We start from the raw sequence: 17,982 nt of genomic DNA, 5'->3' as shown, positions 1-17,982 counted from the left end.
TAAGTCCCCCAATCCAGTTTTTTTTTCCTGATCACTTTTCTTGTTTCCGTGTATCTCCCAAGTAATTCCCAACATGCACATCCCACTGATCAATCTACAACTCTTGCATTTCGAATAAATTCCATTTCAGTCGGCGTCTCAATGCACTTGGTAAAAACTATTTACACATGTGCATTTTAAAATTTCTGTTTCACGCACTTTGGAAACTTCGTCTTGAAAACTAATTTATTTTCCTAAAATTACCTGTGGATAATGTTATGCTTATTTTTATTTCTTTTGCTGTAAATTGAGCGTAGTTTTCATTATTTGTTACCAGTAATTTGTACTGGCAACTATTTTCATGATTTTTATACATTGCCAAGTAAATATCAGGGGTCAAATACTATTTTGAATGAAAGAAGGAATACTGCCATGTAATGAAATTTCAATCAAAGAGCAGCATCTTGGATATCGCAAAGACACACACTAAAAACAGATGTGGATGAAACAGAATTATAGTTTTTCTGACGAATGGTAGGTCGCTAGTATCTCTTACTATCGGAAAATATTTTAAAAGTACCACTAATTTATCGCTGCCTCCAGATGTGTAAGTAGACAATAGGCTATGGCAGCAATGAAAAGAAAAACGAGAAAGCGAAAGACTTTCCAGCATGGCCTCTGTGCGTTGTTTGGCACCGAGCCCAAAGTAAAATGTATTCTTAGAAATAAGAGAAAAAAAGAAATAAGAAGAAAAAGTTTGCCTTCTGGTTCTGGACGGGCCAAACAGGCCCGACCGGCCGCCTTGTCTTCCTGTGCCAATAGTGTCATCGGACATGTGGAAGAGCACATCGCTCTCCCGGTCCTAACCTTCGTACCGCTACTAATCGGTCAAGTAGGCTCGTCACTGGATGGCAGTCCTCCTACCAAGAATGAATCCATGACAGTACCAGGAAACGAAACCGGATCCTCTTCATGGTATCACCTGCTGAGGTCAGTCATCTATGGGGCGGACAGGAATAAGAGCATCAACTGTCTTACTCATTCATTGTCTCTTGGTTTAATAAATTTTTTAAAAAAGTGACTTTTGTTTGAACATTTACTAGCTCTGTCACTATAAAAATAGCGGTTTTCAGTCTATGGTTCAGCTAGGTATTCTATGGTTCAGATAGGTGCCCAGCTTTGTTGGGGGTATTAATTGGTACCTGCTCTCGTCGAGGGGTACTTATCTCAGGTTGGGAACCACTGTGCTAGGGGATTCCCTGTTTCATGGCGACGTCGGGCAGCGAGTGCTGGCGAAAGTAGCGACGGACGTCACTGGGTGCCTAACGAAGGCTCGCGGCGGCAGAACGCGGGGCTCGTTTCCGAGTGCGGCCGCGTTACGATTCGCGCCGCGCCGCCAGACACGGAGCTCTGTACGCGTCGTTCCGCGAGGCGCGTCAGCAGATCCGGGAACGAAACGGCCGCGTGCTGGCGCGGGCGAGCGCGCCGCTGCGCCGGCACGAGAATCCGGAAGCTGGCGGCAGCTGCCTCCGGTTCCGGAACGACGTGCTGTAGTGCACCGTTCGCTGCGATCACGATAAGGAGTCGCAGCAGTTCCTGAGGAAGAAGTACACTTTTTGAGGTCTTTTAATACTGTACGGGGTGGGCAAATGAAAACTGTCGTGGAAAACGTAAGGGGTGGTCGAAAGATTTTCGTTCGAAGGCCTTTCAGTCCAGAATCGATATGACAATCAGGCAAATTCGACTTGAATACTGAGGCAGTCAGTTGAAGATACCCCTTTGGTAAAACTGCTGTGTGAAGAAGTTCATAACTGCCTGCTGCACATCCTCGCCCGACAGAAATCGTTGAGCCTTCAAGGCATTTTTTTAAGGGATCGAAGGTGTGATAATTACATGGGAGAGATCGGGACAATTGGGCGGATGCTCCAGTGTCTCTCACTTTTACATTACGGCGTATGCATCATGGGGGCATGCGCTATCGTGAAGCAACACATAAGTTGATGCACCATTCCACAACAGTGTATTCTGACCCATACACATTCTTCATTCTAAAGGAAAATTATCAGAGCCAGATAAAATGACAAAATACTGTAAGGTGGCAGTATAAATGAAGGTCAAATACGCACCTTACATAGGAGTTTTACACATCGTAACAGGAAGGTGAATATGACACTTAAGTTACTTTGGTGGTAACGAGCAGATTTGCCTGTAAGTATGTAATGCAAAAGGTGACACTCAATCGGCGGCATTAACACAGCGCTCCCATATAATGCATGTCCATGAGCAGAAGATGAAACACGCAGCGAGAGGAAATGTTTTGTATGGAAGCCAGTGCAGGCAGAAGCAGAGGCACCACGGAAACTCTTATGTGTCCCGCAGCGGGAGTCAGCGCCTGGACAGCTGATGCATACAGCAGGGCAAGTAACGGGCCACCAGAAGTAGGACAGAAAGAAGCTTTACGAAACTGCGTTTCAGAATTCCAAATGGATACGAACAAAATCAGTGATGCAGTTCATCATGTGAACAGCGAATGGTACACATGTGAGTGGGCACGAAACGTCCGATTGGCGGAAACGAACAAGGAAAGAGTAAATTGCCTCGAAAGAGGCAGTTCAATGGTAGGGTCCTTGCGATTGACAGACAGAGTTTCCAAAAAATAAGTGGAAAGCTCCTATTTGTCGAAAAAAGCCTTGAAGTGGAGAACGAAAGAACCCAGTTGGGGAGAGAGTTCGGCTACTAGAAAGGCGAGAGCGAAATTTTCGGGGTCTCTTCTCTGAACTGGCGTCAAGTGCAGAACGGGGCACATAACGCTGGGTACGACGCAGATGCAGAGGAGAAATTAGTGTGGACACTGCATTCACTGCGGCTGACTTTCAGCCACATATTAGCTGAAGGGTCGTTGAGCTCCCACTGTGGAGAAACGAACCAGCCAGTTAGTTAATTGTCCTTGTGAGGACTGAGAGGGCATTTTAATACGCACGCTGCTCCAGCCATGCGCTTGCATATCGCCATATTGAAAGACTAGGGATGAGTCCGTGTTTGTTTGCATAACGAGAAACATAGGGAGAGTTTCTGCTGGAAAAATCAGCAAAGGCTTAATTAGTTTTTATAGGAATTTCAGAGGTCGAGAGCAGCCATGCAGACGACAGCTCATCGCAGCTAAGGTAAATACCGTGAGCAGAGGCGTAAACTTGTTGGTTCACCAGCTTGCGTCCACTGTAAACTCGAGCGACCTTGGGTAATCTTTTGCTCAACTTGTCACAAAACTAACCACCCTCCGCAGACTTGATTGTCATCCTATATAGTACCAAACTTTCAACCGGAATCGGATGATTTATCGTAGTACTGACCAACATCATGACGTAGCCATAAGAATAATTTTGTAAAGAAACTTCTAGTTAAAATTTACCATTGTGGGGTTTAGGATTATTTCACTTTCTGAGGACGAGATGAATTGGTTTGACAACTGTCATAACATTGTCACATTGTAAACTGTGTAAATCCGTGTATTTCTGTGATAAGATTGCAACCTTAAACCAAAGTTATTTACAGCTTCACAGTTGTTGTTCTGACCTCCAAACCTTACAGAATGGCGACCCTGCTAGGATGGCAATTGGTCTGCCTGGATGGCAATTAGTGAAATTATAGAGGAAAATTAAAATTTGTGAATTGAGAAAATTGTTTTTTTTTTTTTTTTTTTTGGTTTTGTTGTTTTTGTGATGAGGTTACCCAATGTATGTGTATGTATGGTGATCAGAATACAGTAAATGTGTGATCCAAAGTGTAGGAAAGTTGTATTAATAAATAAGCCAATGTTTATGTTTGTGTAAAAGAGGGCTGTGCATGACCTTACTGGCGCGCGCGAAGTCATTCACGGTGTTGTTGAGTTGGTTTGAAATTCTAGGAACAGTGAACGGCATTGCTAATGATGTGTCCGTAGTCTAAAAAACTTTTTATGATATTTTGGGAACGTTTAATATCATATAACTTGATGTTGACGAGAGCTCAGGATCGAGCAATTCGAGAAAGACAGAGGTTAGGTAGACGATCGGAGATGGCGGAAGAGCGGCGCTTATCGCAGATAAGGCAAACTGTAGATCTTGACAGGACAGAAATTGATGTACAACAAAAGGTATCGGGTACGAGTCACGGAACGGAAGTTAGTGATAGTGCAGAGGGACTGGTGGTAGGTAGTTTCACGATTGGTATCACAGTCTGAGAATGCAAAAAGCAAACAAATGGCGGAGGTACGAGTAGGTCAGAAGTAGAATCAGAGGACGAACAACTTCAGTACGTTGAACCAAATATTGTGATTCTAAATCACACGGGACAGTTTCCAACAGAAAGAGTGTGTGTAAGTGCGCCAGCACTACGTACGGAAGTCGGTGAGACGCCACGTGAAAGACGCGAACGGCAAAAGCTACACCAAATGGCGACAGGTGACGATGGCGAAGAGTCAGATAGTGTGTTTGCAGTATTGAAGGAACTCACTATTGTTCTCAAGCAAACAAATGCAGGGTTAGCAGACTTCAAAAATTGAAACAAACGCAGGGTTATCAGACTTGAAAACTGAAACGATGGATCTAAAGAGTGAAACGGCGAACTGAAAAACAGCAACAGATGCACGGTTATCGGAAACCAATGCTGCCTTAAATAGTCTCAAATTTGAAACTTATGCTGGATTCGAAAAAGTCCGCGAAGATCACAAAAATTACGAACGGAAGTTAATGAACAGTTTACTGAAACCCGGAGAGAGGCGAGAGACTCGTGCGAGCTCATACAATCGTTAAAGGCTGACCTGATAAAGATGCGTTCTGACGTTGATAAGGTGCACGATGCATTGTCTAATGTTAATCAAAGAGTTGATCATTTAACGTGTAAGACGTCTGGTAAGGCGCAACAAATCGTGGAAGATCTCAATGTCAGAAAACGTGTCACGCGGGCCGCACTAAAAAGATTCGATACACGCATTGAAAACATCGTCTTGAAAAATCAGAAGCTGTATGAACAGCTTCGTACAGGACTGAAACACAGTATCGAGAGCCGTACAGAAAGCAGTAGTGAAGCAATGGAATCGGTAGTATCATCCGACATTGTGATGTACAAAAATCCAGAAATAAACAAGTCAGTTGTGCAGTCTTCTGTAGCAGTAGCGGAAACACAAAAAAGTCATGAGATTCTAGTCGTATATCCACAAGAGGTTGCGTCAATAATTACCGAAACGAAACAGAAGCAAATGGGAAGAGAACAGTTAACACAGGTGAGCAAAGCGGTTACAACAGACAATGGAGCGAGAAACGGTAAACGCGCGCATTTCAACAGCGCGGCAGCCGACCCTCCAAAAGTACGCGAGTGACACGAGAACAGAGCAAGTTGCGACAACACATGTAGCAATTTCTCAGTTTACAAGTGATAGGACAACGGGTGATGGACAGCAAGTTAATATGAATCAAATAGGGAGACAAAACACTGACCCAGTAACGGGAATTTTAAACGAATCTTTGAGTCCGGTATACGAGGAACAGTAAGGTTTAGATAACTGCACACCACTCTGTTGATACGATGCTAGATGGAACGTAAAACTGTCATCTCTGGATCCAAACATGGTAGAACGAACACGAGAAAACATGACACAGTTGAAAGGAACGGATAATGTTGAGAAAACATAAACGCTGTATGGTGAAATAGAAAAATTTAACAATGATCACTTTTTGACAGTCAGAAAATTCCAACATTACAGAGAAAGCGGGAACGACTTACACCCATGACCGAGCGAGATGGCGCAGTGGTTAGACACTGGACTCGCATTCGGGAGGACGACTGTTCAATCCCGCGTCCGGCCATCCTGATTTAGGTTTTCCGTGATTTCCCTAAATCGCTCCAGGCAAATGCCGGGATGGTTCCTTTCAAAGAGCACGGCCGACTTCCTTCCCCATCCTTCCCTAATCCGATGAGACCGATGACCTCGCTGTCTGGTCGCCTTCCCCAAACCAACCAACCAACTTACACCCATGCACGTTTATAAATCAATTCCCGATCGGTTTACCAGAGCATTGGCCACATAGACGTAAACTTGACTTCATTTGTGGGCATATGGACGGCGCAATAACGGAAATCATGCAAAGAGTAGCTGCAAACTGCCAATCATCTGAGCAATTTAAATCTTCATTCTTGGAGCGATACTGGTCCACGGAAAACCAAAATTGAATGCAGTATGAATTGTTACAGAGAGTTATTCGAAAATTCAGGAGAAAAGAAACTAGTTAGATTTATCGAAGACATGACAAAAAAGAATCAGTGTTTAGAAAATTCATATAGTGATAAGGAACTGATACGTATGTGCACAATAAAGTTACTGTTACGTTATCAGCAGTCATTGGTTGGTAGAGCAGGAGATAGTATACAAGCATTTGGCTCTGAGCACTATGGGACTTAACATCTTAGGTCATCAGTCCCCTAGAACTTAGAACTAGTTAAACCTAACTAACCTAAGGACATCACACACATCCATGCCCGAGGCAGGATTCGAACCTGCGACCGTAGCAGTCGCGCGGTTCCGGACTGCGCGCCTAGAACCGCGAGACCACCGCGGCCGGCTTACAAGCATTTAAAGAGATGTTAAGAGAACCTGAATTCAACTTCAGTGAAGATGACGCGAAGAAACAACGTACAGTGAGAGAAAACAATGGTAGAAGGAATAATAGCAACCGAATAGGCTTTAATAATAGTTACCATGGCAATAATAACGTAAGAAGGGGTAATAGTTTTGGAAAGAATGGTAATCGCCCATGGGATAACAACAATAACTATGATTTTGGTGGAGAGAGGAACTGCAATAGTGGATTTGGTCCTAGAAATCTGGTGGTAACTATGATCCGAGATATAATCACCATGCAAACGAAGCACGAAGGTTTAGAGGATTTCAATAACAAAATCCAAGTTACTCAGGTGGAAATGGAATGAACAGAACGCAGAAAGGTTGGGAAAGTCAAGTTTCAGCTGGACAAAGCACGCGATATGAACCGGTACAGGATATCGGGTTGAGGCCACCAAACAAAGGTAAATTACAGAATTGACGAGATGAGAGATGCGAAGACCAATCACAAGTGATTCAATCGCAAAATGAAGTTAACTGTATAATTAAACATGTAGATAGACTTAGTTTTGATCAGCAAGATTCTGAAGTAGGTTTAGGGGGTAATCGGATACAGACACCAGCATGCTGTGATTCAGTTGACTCGGAATCGACCGATGATGCCTAACCGGACTTATTAATGGGGAAAATAGACAGTGCTACAAAAACTGGTGATGACCAAATTGTAAAAGATGTAGCTCATTTATACGAAACGGAGAGAGAAATAGCATGCTAAGAGGATAAAGCACCATTGATACCACCAACTTTGATAACACCAATAGTGATACCCAAGTTAGAAGTAAAATATCAGCGTCAAGTAAAATTAGCACCAAGCAATAGGAAGGGTACAGCATTGGAAATGAGTTATTTTCTATCTCCAAAGGCCCGATGGAAGTGAGTAAGGTAGTCCATGATAATGCAGCCGAATTGATTAATCCAAAAACAGGAAAATCATTGGGTTTCACCATGGGAGTCATTTGAAATTGTATAAAGAGTAAACAAAAGAAAAAAAAGAATAACGGCACACGAGAATTTAGTTGTATTAAATGTCCAGAAATTAAAGAAAGATAACAAAATGCACACAGATAAAACTTTTACCTTGTACTTATCTCAGTTAGATAAAAAAAAAACAAATTGCGTAGGAAGGTAAAAGAATATTATGAAGAAAAGACAGGAAAGAAACAACTGAAGTAGCTCCTCTGCAAACGAAATGTGTTCTGGGGAAAGAGTAGAAAGCAAGGAGGAAGATAGGGATCAGCATGTGGGTAGTTTGACGAAATAATAGTAGATTCTCTGTCAAAGACGTAGTGTAAAGGAGAATGAAGTTGATTTTTGTGGACGAAACGAAGTAAAGAAGTAGGAAGGAAATAAAGAATTAAGTAAGAAGGAGATATTTTGGGGGAATATGAGAAGCATATATGATTTGTGGAAGGCACCACAAATTGATACTGAAGTAAAGATACGAGGAAAATAAGTATAAGAAGTCGTTAGCAGGTAATAATTAGGAAAGAGAATTGAATTATTAAGCTAAACAAGAAACATGTTAATTCGTGGAAGGAGGTAAACAGTAAGAAGTAAGATTAACCCAGAAAAGATTTCAATAAAGAAGAGTATGATGGGGAAAGGAATGAACATAAAAGTTTACTGTCGAGAGAAAGGAGAAAGGGATAAGTACAAGAAAGGAAAAAATTTAAGCTTTAAAACAGTACAACAGGACAATAGAGAAAAGTTTTGAAAACTAAAAAGAAAAGATAAGAGATTTATCATATTTTGAAGTTCTGTCACAGCTAATGCCAAAAAGAAGAGATTGCAGAAAAAGACGCGGGAGTCGGAGTCAAGGTGCGAACCTTTCAAAATAACATAATATATTTGTAGTTAGAAAACTAAAATGAGGTAAAGGAAGAAATTCACTAAATTACGAACCGTCATCACCATCAGTTTCACCCTTACTATCCATCGTGATGAAGATGAGGAAACCACGACCAGTAGACTAAGAAAATCAAGTAGAATGGGGAGGAAAGATGAATAAATAAAACAGTGATAAGAAAAACATTTTAAAGGGTAATGATAATTTGTGTAAAGTTTAGTAAGAAAATTTTTATGTTTGAAAAGTTGTAACGTAATTTAAGGGAGTAAGGGTTAGAATAAAATAGATAATGATATCATGTGAAATAGGGAATAGGTGAAGATGTAAGAGGAGTAAGATAAGCAAATCAGGGACAAACATGGTATTAGATATGAAGTCAGCAGACAAGGTGCAGCATCATTACAGCCAGATCGACGGCAGGACCGAGGAGAGCGGTTAGGCGTGAGAGGAAGGGACAATGAGTGTGAGTGCCTGGTACGTCACCTTACGAGATGACGAAAGAAGAGGCCTTGGTGGAAGCAACGGTCTAAGAGGATAACACCTCTGGGGGAAACGTTTGGAGAGCTACAACGCATTCTATACAGGGTGGTCCATTGATACATTGATAGTGACCGGGGCAAATATCTCAGGAAATAAGCATCAAACGAAAAAACTACAAAGAACGAAACTCGTCTAGCTTGAAGGGGGAAACCAGATGGCGCTTCGGTTGGCCAGCTAGATAGCGCTGCCATAGGTTAGACGGATATCAACTGCGTTTTTTTAAATAGGAGCCTCCATTTTTTATTACATATTCGTGTAGTACGTAAAGAAATATGAATGTTTTAGTTGGATCACTTTTTTCGCTTTGTGATAGATGGCGCTGTAATAGTCACAAACGTATAAGTACGTGGTATCACGTAACATTCCGCCAGTGCGGACGGTATTTGCTTCGTGATACACTACCCGTGTTAAAATGGACCGTTTCCCAATTGCAGGGAAGGTCGATATCGTATTGATGTATGGCTATTGTGATCAAAATGCCCAACGGGCGTGTGCTTTGTATGCTGCTCGGTATCCTGGACGACATCATCCAAGTGTCCGGACCGTTCGCCGGATAGTTACGTTATTTAAGGAAACAGGAAGGGTTCAGTCACATGTGAAACGTCAACAAATGATGATGCCCAAGTAGGTGTTTTAGCTGCTGTCGTGGCTAATCCGCACATCAGTAGAAGACAAATTGCGCGAGAATCGCGAATCTCAAAAACGTAGGTGTTGAGAATGCTCCATCAACATCGATTGCACCCGTACCATATTTCTATGCACAAGGAAATGCATGGCGACGACTTTGAACGTCGTGTACAGTTCTGCCACTGGGCACAAGAGAAGTTACGGGACGATGACAGATTTTTTGCGCGCGTTCTGTTTAGCGACGAAGCGTCATTCACCAACAGCGGTAACGTAAACCGGCGTAATATGCACTACTGGGCAGCGGAAAATCCACGATGGCTGTGACAAGTGGAACATTAGCGACCTTGGCGGGTTAATGTATGGTGCGGCATTATGGGAGGAAGGATAATTGGCCCCCATTTTATCGATGGCAATCTAAATGGTGCAGTGTATGCTGATTTCCTACGTAATGTTCTACCGATGTTACTACAAGATGTTTCACTGCATGACAGAATGGCGATGTGCTTCCAACATGATGGATGTCCGGCACATAGCTCGCGTGCGGTTGAAGCGGTATTGAATAGCATATTTCATGAAAGGTGGACTGGTCGTCGAAGCACCATACCACGGTCCGCGCGTTCACCGGATCTGACGTCCCCGGATTTCTTTCTGTGGGGAAAGTTGAAGGATATTTGCTATCGTGATCCACCGACACCGCCTGACAACATGCGTCAGCGCATTGTCAATCCATGTGCGAACGTTACGGAAGGCGAACTACTCGCTGTTGATAGGAATGTCGTCACACGTATTGCCAAATGCATTGAGGTTGACGGACATCATTTTGAGCATTTATTGCATTAATGTGGTATTTACAGGTAATCACGCTCTAACAGCATGCGTTCTCAGAAATGATAAGTTCACAAAGGTACATGTATCACATTGGAACAACCGAAATAAAACGTCCAAATGTACCTACGTTCTGTATTTTAATTTAAAAAACGTACCTGTCACCAACTGTTCGTCTAAAATTGTGAGCCATATGTTTGTGACTATTACAGCGCCATCTATCACAAAGCGAAAAAAGTGGTCCAACTAAAACATTCATATTTCTTTACGTACTACACGAATATTTAATAAAAAAATGGGTTCCCCTACTTAAAAAAAACGCAGTTGATATCGGTTTGACCTATGGCAGCACCATCTAGCGGACCAACCATAGCGCCATCTGATTTCCCCCTTCAAGCTAGACAAGCTTCGCTCTTTGTAGTTTTTTTCGTTTGACGCTTTTTTCGTGAGATATTTGGCCCGGTCACGATCAATGGGCCACCCTGTATACAATCAACATGTATCCTGACGTGAGCTTTATTCATACGCAAGCCACATACAAGCGTTATAACAATGGTTTTGTGAAAGTGTTAGATACGTGGCACTTCTATCGCGAACTGTTCAAAGCAGCATATGTAGAGATGACGGAACAGAGGCGAACATATTACAGCGAAGAAGAGCGGGTGTTTAAATTCACCGCAGGAAGAAGAAGAGACGCTTTTCTGTAACTCAACGTGCAGAATCGATGAAATTGTTATCAGACCATACGGGATGCAACAGCTGCGAAATTTCATTCTAGAAATATCCCCCAGGCTGTGGCTAAGCCATGTCTCAGCAATATCCTTTCTTCCAGAAGTGGTAGTTCTGCTAGGTTTTCAGGAGAGCTTCTGTGAAGTTTGGAAGGTAGGAGACGAGGTACTGGCGGAATTAAAGCTGTGGGGACGGGGCGTGAGTCGTGCTTGGGTAGCCCAGTTGGTAGAGCACTTGACCGCGAAAGGCAAACGTCCGGCACACAGTTTTAATCTGCCAGGAAGTTTCATATCAGCGCACACTCCGCTGTAGAGTGCATACTTCATTCGTGATCCAAGTTATTTAAACTGGAAAACTTTTCTGAATTCAGAATGTTGTTCAGTTTCAAAGTAAGTATTTGGGTTTATGACTCAACCTATTTACATATATTCTGTTTTCTCTTGGTTAATCAAAAGCCTGATTTTGTTGGCACCGTGCCTGAAAGATCTGTACATGTCTTTCAGTTATTCTTCAGTTTCACTTAGCAACACTATATCATCTGCATAAGCCAGATGTATTGATGTAAATTACTCTCCCGAACCACTTTCTCTAATGCAAGATTGAAGAGGACACATGAAAGAGCGTCTCCTTGTCTAAAGACTGTTTTAATTCGAAAGGCGGGGGATATGGATCCTCTCAACTTCACTGCAGCCTGGGAGCCGTCCACGCACATTTGTATCATCCTAATGATTTTACTGGGTATACTAAATTCTCGTAACGTGTTGCAGAGGCTACTTCTGTGGATGCTGTCATAGGCTCGCTGGAAGTCAATGAAGAGACAGTGGATGTTTTTGTTGAATTCCCAGTATTTATCAAAGATCTCTCGTATAGTAAACAAATTATCAATTGTGGAACGGTTTATTCGAAATCCAGCCTGATAATCTTGAATGATGTTTTCTGCGTAAGGTTTAAGTTTTTCCAGAATGATCATTGACAGGGTTTTGTATGTTATGTTCAGAAAACTGATTCCTCTGTAATTTCTGTTTCCTTTCTTGTGTGTGGGACAAATTATTGCAGTTTTCCAATCTTCAGGCAGTGTTTCAGTTTTCCATATTATTGTGATAAGTTATAACTTTCTTTGTGTAGTTTGCTTCCGCCTTCTTTTAACATCTTTGTTGATATCTGGTCCCCGCCTCCTGCGTTGTTGTTTTTCAGCTTTTGAATGGGGTGGATCACTTCTTGTTATGTGATTCTACATTCGTCATTATTAATGCTCTCACCCTCATACACTGCGTAATTGAAGGTTATGTGCGGATCAGTGGAATTTAACATTTCTGAGAAATACTCTTTCCATCTTTCGAGGATATCTTCCGGCTGTTTTAGCATATTTTGATTTTTATCTTTTATGAATAGGTTTTCACTGTGATAACCTGTCTTGCTTTTCTTTATATACTGGAACAACTTGGTTGAGTTTCAGTTTCTGTTTTCCACTTCTATAAATTCTAGGACTCCAGTTAGATACTTCCTTTTCTCTGTTCGTAGAACTCTTGCTGTTTCTCTTCTAACCGCCTTGAAGGTCTCTCTCCTGTCCTCACTCTCCTTGTTATGCAGCCACAGCGTCCTGGCTTCTTTCCTCTTTTCCACTGCTCTCTGACACTTTTCATTGAACCATTTCTGTTTCTTCGTTTTCTTTTTCCTGCCCAGTTTCTTCCGCTGCATCTATTACTACAGTCTTTATTCTTTCCCGATCCTTCTCGACACTATTTACCTCCTCAGCTTCTTGCAATGCTGTAAATCGGTTATTTATTTCAATCTCATACGTTTCTTTAACAGACGGTTCCTTCATTCGTTCGATGTCTAAATTTGGTTTTGGTGTGGCTTTTGGTTGTTGATTCCAAATCATCTTGATTTTCATCTTTCCTACCACTAGGAAATGATCTGAGCCAATTTCAGCTCATCTATACAATCTGACATCTCTTATAAATGAAGTGCAACGTTGATCTGTCATAACATGGCCAATCTGATTTACTGTTTTGCCATCTGGAGAGCACCATTTACCTTTGTGTATTTCTTTGTGAGGGAACATAGTCGAGCAAATTATCATATTCTTTGACAGTGCAAAACTGATCATTTTTAATCCATTTTCGTCTGTGGTCGAGTGCTTGCAATGTTTTCCTATTGTGGGGATGAACATATCCTTTTTACCTAATTTTCCATTAAAGTCCCCTAGGATAATTCTCATATTTCTTGTTGGAATACTTTCGATACACTCTCTAATTCTTCACAGTACTCATATTTCTCATACTCAGTTGAATCTTCAGTCGCTGCATGGACATTTATGAATGTTATATCGTACCATTGGTGTTTGATTGTTATGTAAGACATTCTTTCGTCAATGGAATGGAATTCCTTAACCGCTGCGGTCGCAGGTTCGAATCCTGCCTCGGGCATGGATGTGTGTGATGCCCTTAGGTTAGTTAGGTTTATGCAGTTCTAAGTTCTAGGGAACTGATGACCTCAGATGCTAAGTGCCACAGTGCCATTTGAACCATTCTGAGACCTACTTACAGACTGCAGCTCTGTGTTCAGTGCGGTGTAAGTGATGGTTCAGAATGATCCTGAAGACCTTTGCAGAAGAAGGAATGGTTATTTCTCTGCCATTTAGGAATAAGAGCTTCCATGAACTGTGGGGTAATAAATCTTTTGTGAGCGATTAAGACAGGATATTTTGCTGGGTCGCAGTGCACTGATTTGTTGGGCTAGCACTTAGATGTAACTAAAAGTTGTCGGCGCATAGTTGATATTTGCATTATGAGACCACACATTATTAACATGTAATGAGAAAAGTAATGGGCCCAATAATGATTGCTGTGGGACTTCTGAAACTACATCCCTCCAATGTGACCTTTTAGTCCAAACATTACGAACTGTTGACTGAGTTTAAGATGTGAGTAGAACCATTGTACAGCACTTGAAGAAAAACTTTGACTTGTGGTTTTAAAAAGTAGAATGTCAAAGTCAGCTGTGGCTATAACTTTGTTGATGTCCGAAACCTACATGAAGTTGGCTGTTGTTCGTCCACAGCTGTTTCAGTTCGTCAGTCAGTTTTATGAGAGCAGTCGTCCTGCTGCGATTTTGTCGGAAATCAGAGTGGTATTGATCTAAAAGGTTGTTTGATGTTAAAATAATTAATAAGCTATTCGTAAACTGTGCAATCTGAGGCACTGTATGATCATGGTAGAATGCAAATGGTCATGTAGTCGGCAGGTTGTTTGGCAGATTCCTTCTTGGGTAATGGTTTCATGAGTGCCCGCTTTCAGGCTGTTGGGGAGGTCATGGAGGTCAGAAAATTCTTAAAAAGCTTATTCTGGGGAATAGAGAATCGATGAGATAATTGATCATTTGCACTTTCATACTGTCGTGCCCTGCAACTGCCGAACGACAGGTGTGTGATCACCACGGCGGGCTATGCGTGCTCTCGTGTTGGCTACAAGATTGGTAAGGAGTTCTCGTGGTAGGGCGTTCCAGTCTTCCACCAGCATGGTTGACAAATTCTGGATTGCCGCTTGTGCATGTGCATGTAATATATCTCCCCAACTCATCCCACACGTGATTGATGGGATTTAAGTTGTGGTGGAAAGACGCGAATGGGAAAGGAGTATAGTGTAACTAAGAGTCTACCGTGTTCAAAGATTTAGACGCGAGAACGACTGTATAACGTTATACCTTCCGACACCATAATGACTGTGCCACCAAAATGATCATGTTCGACAGTGTTGGACGTACCCTCACATGGCGAGAAACAGGAACACGTAATGTGCCCAGGAACACTGTAGTTGTCCATCATCAACTGACGAGCTATAGTTTCGGAAGCACTACGCTAACTTAATAAAGGGCGCATCCATACAGCCCGATTTTTCTTTTCTTTGCTAACTCTTGGTTAGGGGCCAGTTATACGTCGGCAAGTATTCTTCCAAGAAGTATTTAACAATAGTTACAAGTTCCTTCCGTAACTGCACGACCTAACCTTTCGAGTATGTCCCATAAATGTTCGATGGGGTCCATGTCGAGCGATCGGGCTGGACAAATCATTCGCTCGAACTGTCCAGAATGTTCTGCAAACCAATCACGAACTACTGTGGCCCGGTGACATGGCGCATTATCGTGGTAAAAATTCCATCGTTATTTGGGAACAGGAAGTCCATGAATGGCTGCAAATGGGCTCCAAGTAGCCGAACATAATCATTTCCAATCAATGTTCGTCTCACTTGGACCAGAGGAAGCTGTCCATTCCATGTAAAAACTGTCCACACCATTACGTAGCCACCGCTAGCTTGCACAATGCCTTGTTGACAACTTGGGCCCATGGCCTACTGGGGTCTGCGCTACATTCCAACCCAACCATCAGCTCTTACCAACTAAAATCATGACTCATCTGACCAACCCATGGTTTTCCGGTCCTCTAGGGTCCGACCGATATGGTCACGAGTCCAGAACAGGCGGCGCAGACGATGTCGCGCTGTTAGCAACGGCTCTCGCGTCGGCCATCTGCTGCCCAATTTCGCAGCCTTGTGCTAACGGATACGTTCGTCGTACGTCCCACGTTGATTTCTGTGGTTATTTCGCACAGCGTTGCTTGTCTGTTGGCATTGACAGCTCTACGCAAACACTGCTGCTCTCGGTCGTTAAGTGAAGACACTTTTGACACTATGGAACTCGGAATACTGAATTCCTAAAACCGTTTTGAAAAAATGTTCAAATGTGTGTGAAATCTTATGGGACTTAACTGCTAAGATCATCAGTCCCTAAGCTTACACACTACTTAACCTAAATTATCCTAGGGACATACACACACACACCCATGCCCGAGGGAGGACTCGAACCTCCACCGAGACCAGCCGCACAGTTAAAACCGTTTTATATTTTTTGTGAGCTATACTTGTATATATGTGTATATTGTTATGCCATGACTTTTGTTACCTCAGTGTTAATAAACGATTACAGCCTGCAATCTGTGTTTTACACATAAATGTAACTGCAATGAGCTGATCTGCCAACGGCAGTGCCATACAGTACGACATTTTGTCATTTGTTGTCGTATATGTACGTCCGGCTGTTACTCGTGTGTACAGCTAACACAAATCTGAATTTCAAATGGAGTGCGCCACGCATGTGGAACATAAGCCCTGCGTGCCAGGCGCGTGCCCAGAGGAAGCGATTACTCGCTTCAGAGGACACGGAGGAAACAGCTGTACCATTGGCTATGCTCAGACGGGCGCGGGCCGCGCTTTTGCTGCTGTAGAGGACGTTCTACGAAAGTATACGGATATTGCGGCCAATCATTCAGGAAAGCGATGTACGCCGGATGCAAGTCGACCAGCACACGCGAGCTTGATAAACGGTCAAGTTTGTCGTTCGGTGCTTTATTCTGAAGAAGTGCCCATTCTACACTCGTCATTGAAAATTTCGAATAGGCCTATCACACAATAAAACAGCACGCAGTCACAGTTGAGTGGATGATTTTATTTAAATATAAATAGTTTTAGGTCTTTAGCCATCGTCAGACAGTATAGGCGTTCTTTGTGATGTGACACAGAGTAGAACACCTTTTTTGCGCCACGTTGCCTCAAGAGACAGGAATGACGGCGTCAAGCGATCGATGAAAATAGTTACATCGTCGGTCCAGTGGCTCGAAAGGGAAGAACTAGAACGATATTGTCATATGAAACGTATGATTGGTAACAAGATACCTCAGAAAGTCGCCGGCCGCGGTGGTCTCGCGGTTCTAGGCGCGCAGTCCGGAACCGTGCGACTGCTACGGTCGCAGGTTCGAATCCTGCCTCGGGCATGGATGTTTGTGATGTCCTTAGGTTAGTTAGGTTTAAGTAGTTCTAAGTTCTAGGGGACTAATGACCACAGCAGTTGAGTCCCATAGTGCTCAGAGCCATTTGAACCACCTCAGAAAGTGCTTGCATGGAGACCTCCAGAAAGTAGAAAAACCGGTGCCTACGAAGGAGTGGAATACCGGAATTACAGAAGGCGTGCAGGAAAGACAGCTCACGGATGATATCTGAACGGTATAGCATCCACAATTTTACTTTTCTTTTATAACTGTACAAAAGCAGACGAAGAGGCGTGGAGATTGGGTTGCGTTAGATGGCTAGGTGGATTAAGATTGGTGGGTAAATTAAAATTATTAAACAGAATTATGTATTGATCTTCTTTTAGATTTCTAGTGTTTTTTTTTTTTAGACCCGTTTGTACTTCATGTATGTATTCTTATTCTCAGCACGGTTGTATTTATTCCGGTGTTTATAATTGCTCTCTTGGTTATTTTCGGGAAAACCATCTTTTAATTTTACATTAATTGCCTTTAAACATTCTTTGCTTTAAGAGCGAATATTTCTTTGTTTAAATTTGTTTAAGTACTTTAATTAAAACTATTGTTTTAACAATGCTGTAAAACAACAAACTGTTGTGACAGTACGTACCAGTACACCGTACCTCTGACGAAAAAAAAAAAAAAATCAGAACATCAACTTTTGAGATGTCGTACCCTAGAACTGTATTTTAGCCAGTAAAAATGTATTTGCACTTTTAAAATGCTCAGAAAAGTGTTAAAATAACAGTTTAATAGGTCTAAATTTCAAAAACACCCTCAAAGAAGGTCATAGTACCGGAACAACTTTTATTACAGATCAAGCGCTATATAGTGTGGGTGAATGGGTGGGAGGATGGGTGGCTTCTGTAAATTAGTAACGTTAACACCTGCGGCAACAAGGACTCCCAAAGAAAAGTTGAG

Source organism: Schistocerca nitens, chromosome 1, assembly GCF_023898315.1.
Source record: "Schistocerca nitens isolate TAMUIC-IGC-003100 chromosome 1, iqSchNite1.1, whole genome shotgun sequence".
Lineage (NCBI taxonomy): Eukaryota > Metazoa > Arthropoda > Insecta > Orthoptera > Acrididae > Schistocerca > Schistocerca nitens.
The sequence above is the reverse complement of the archived record's forward strand: the minus strand, read 5'-3'. Positions refer to the sequence as shown.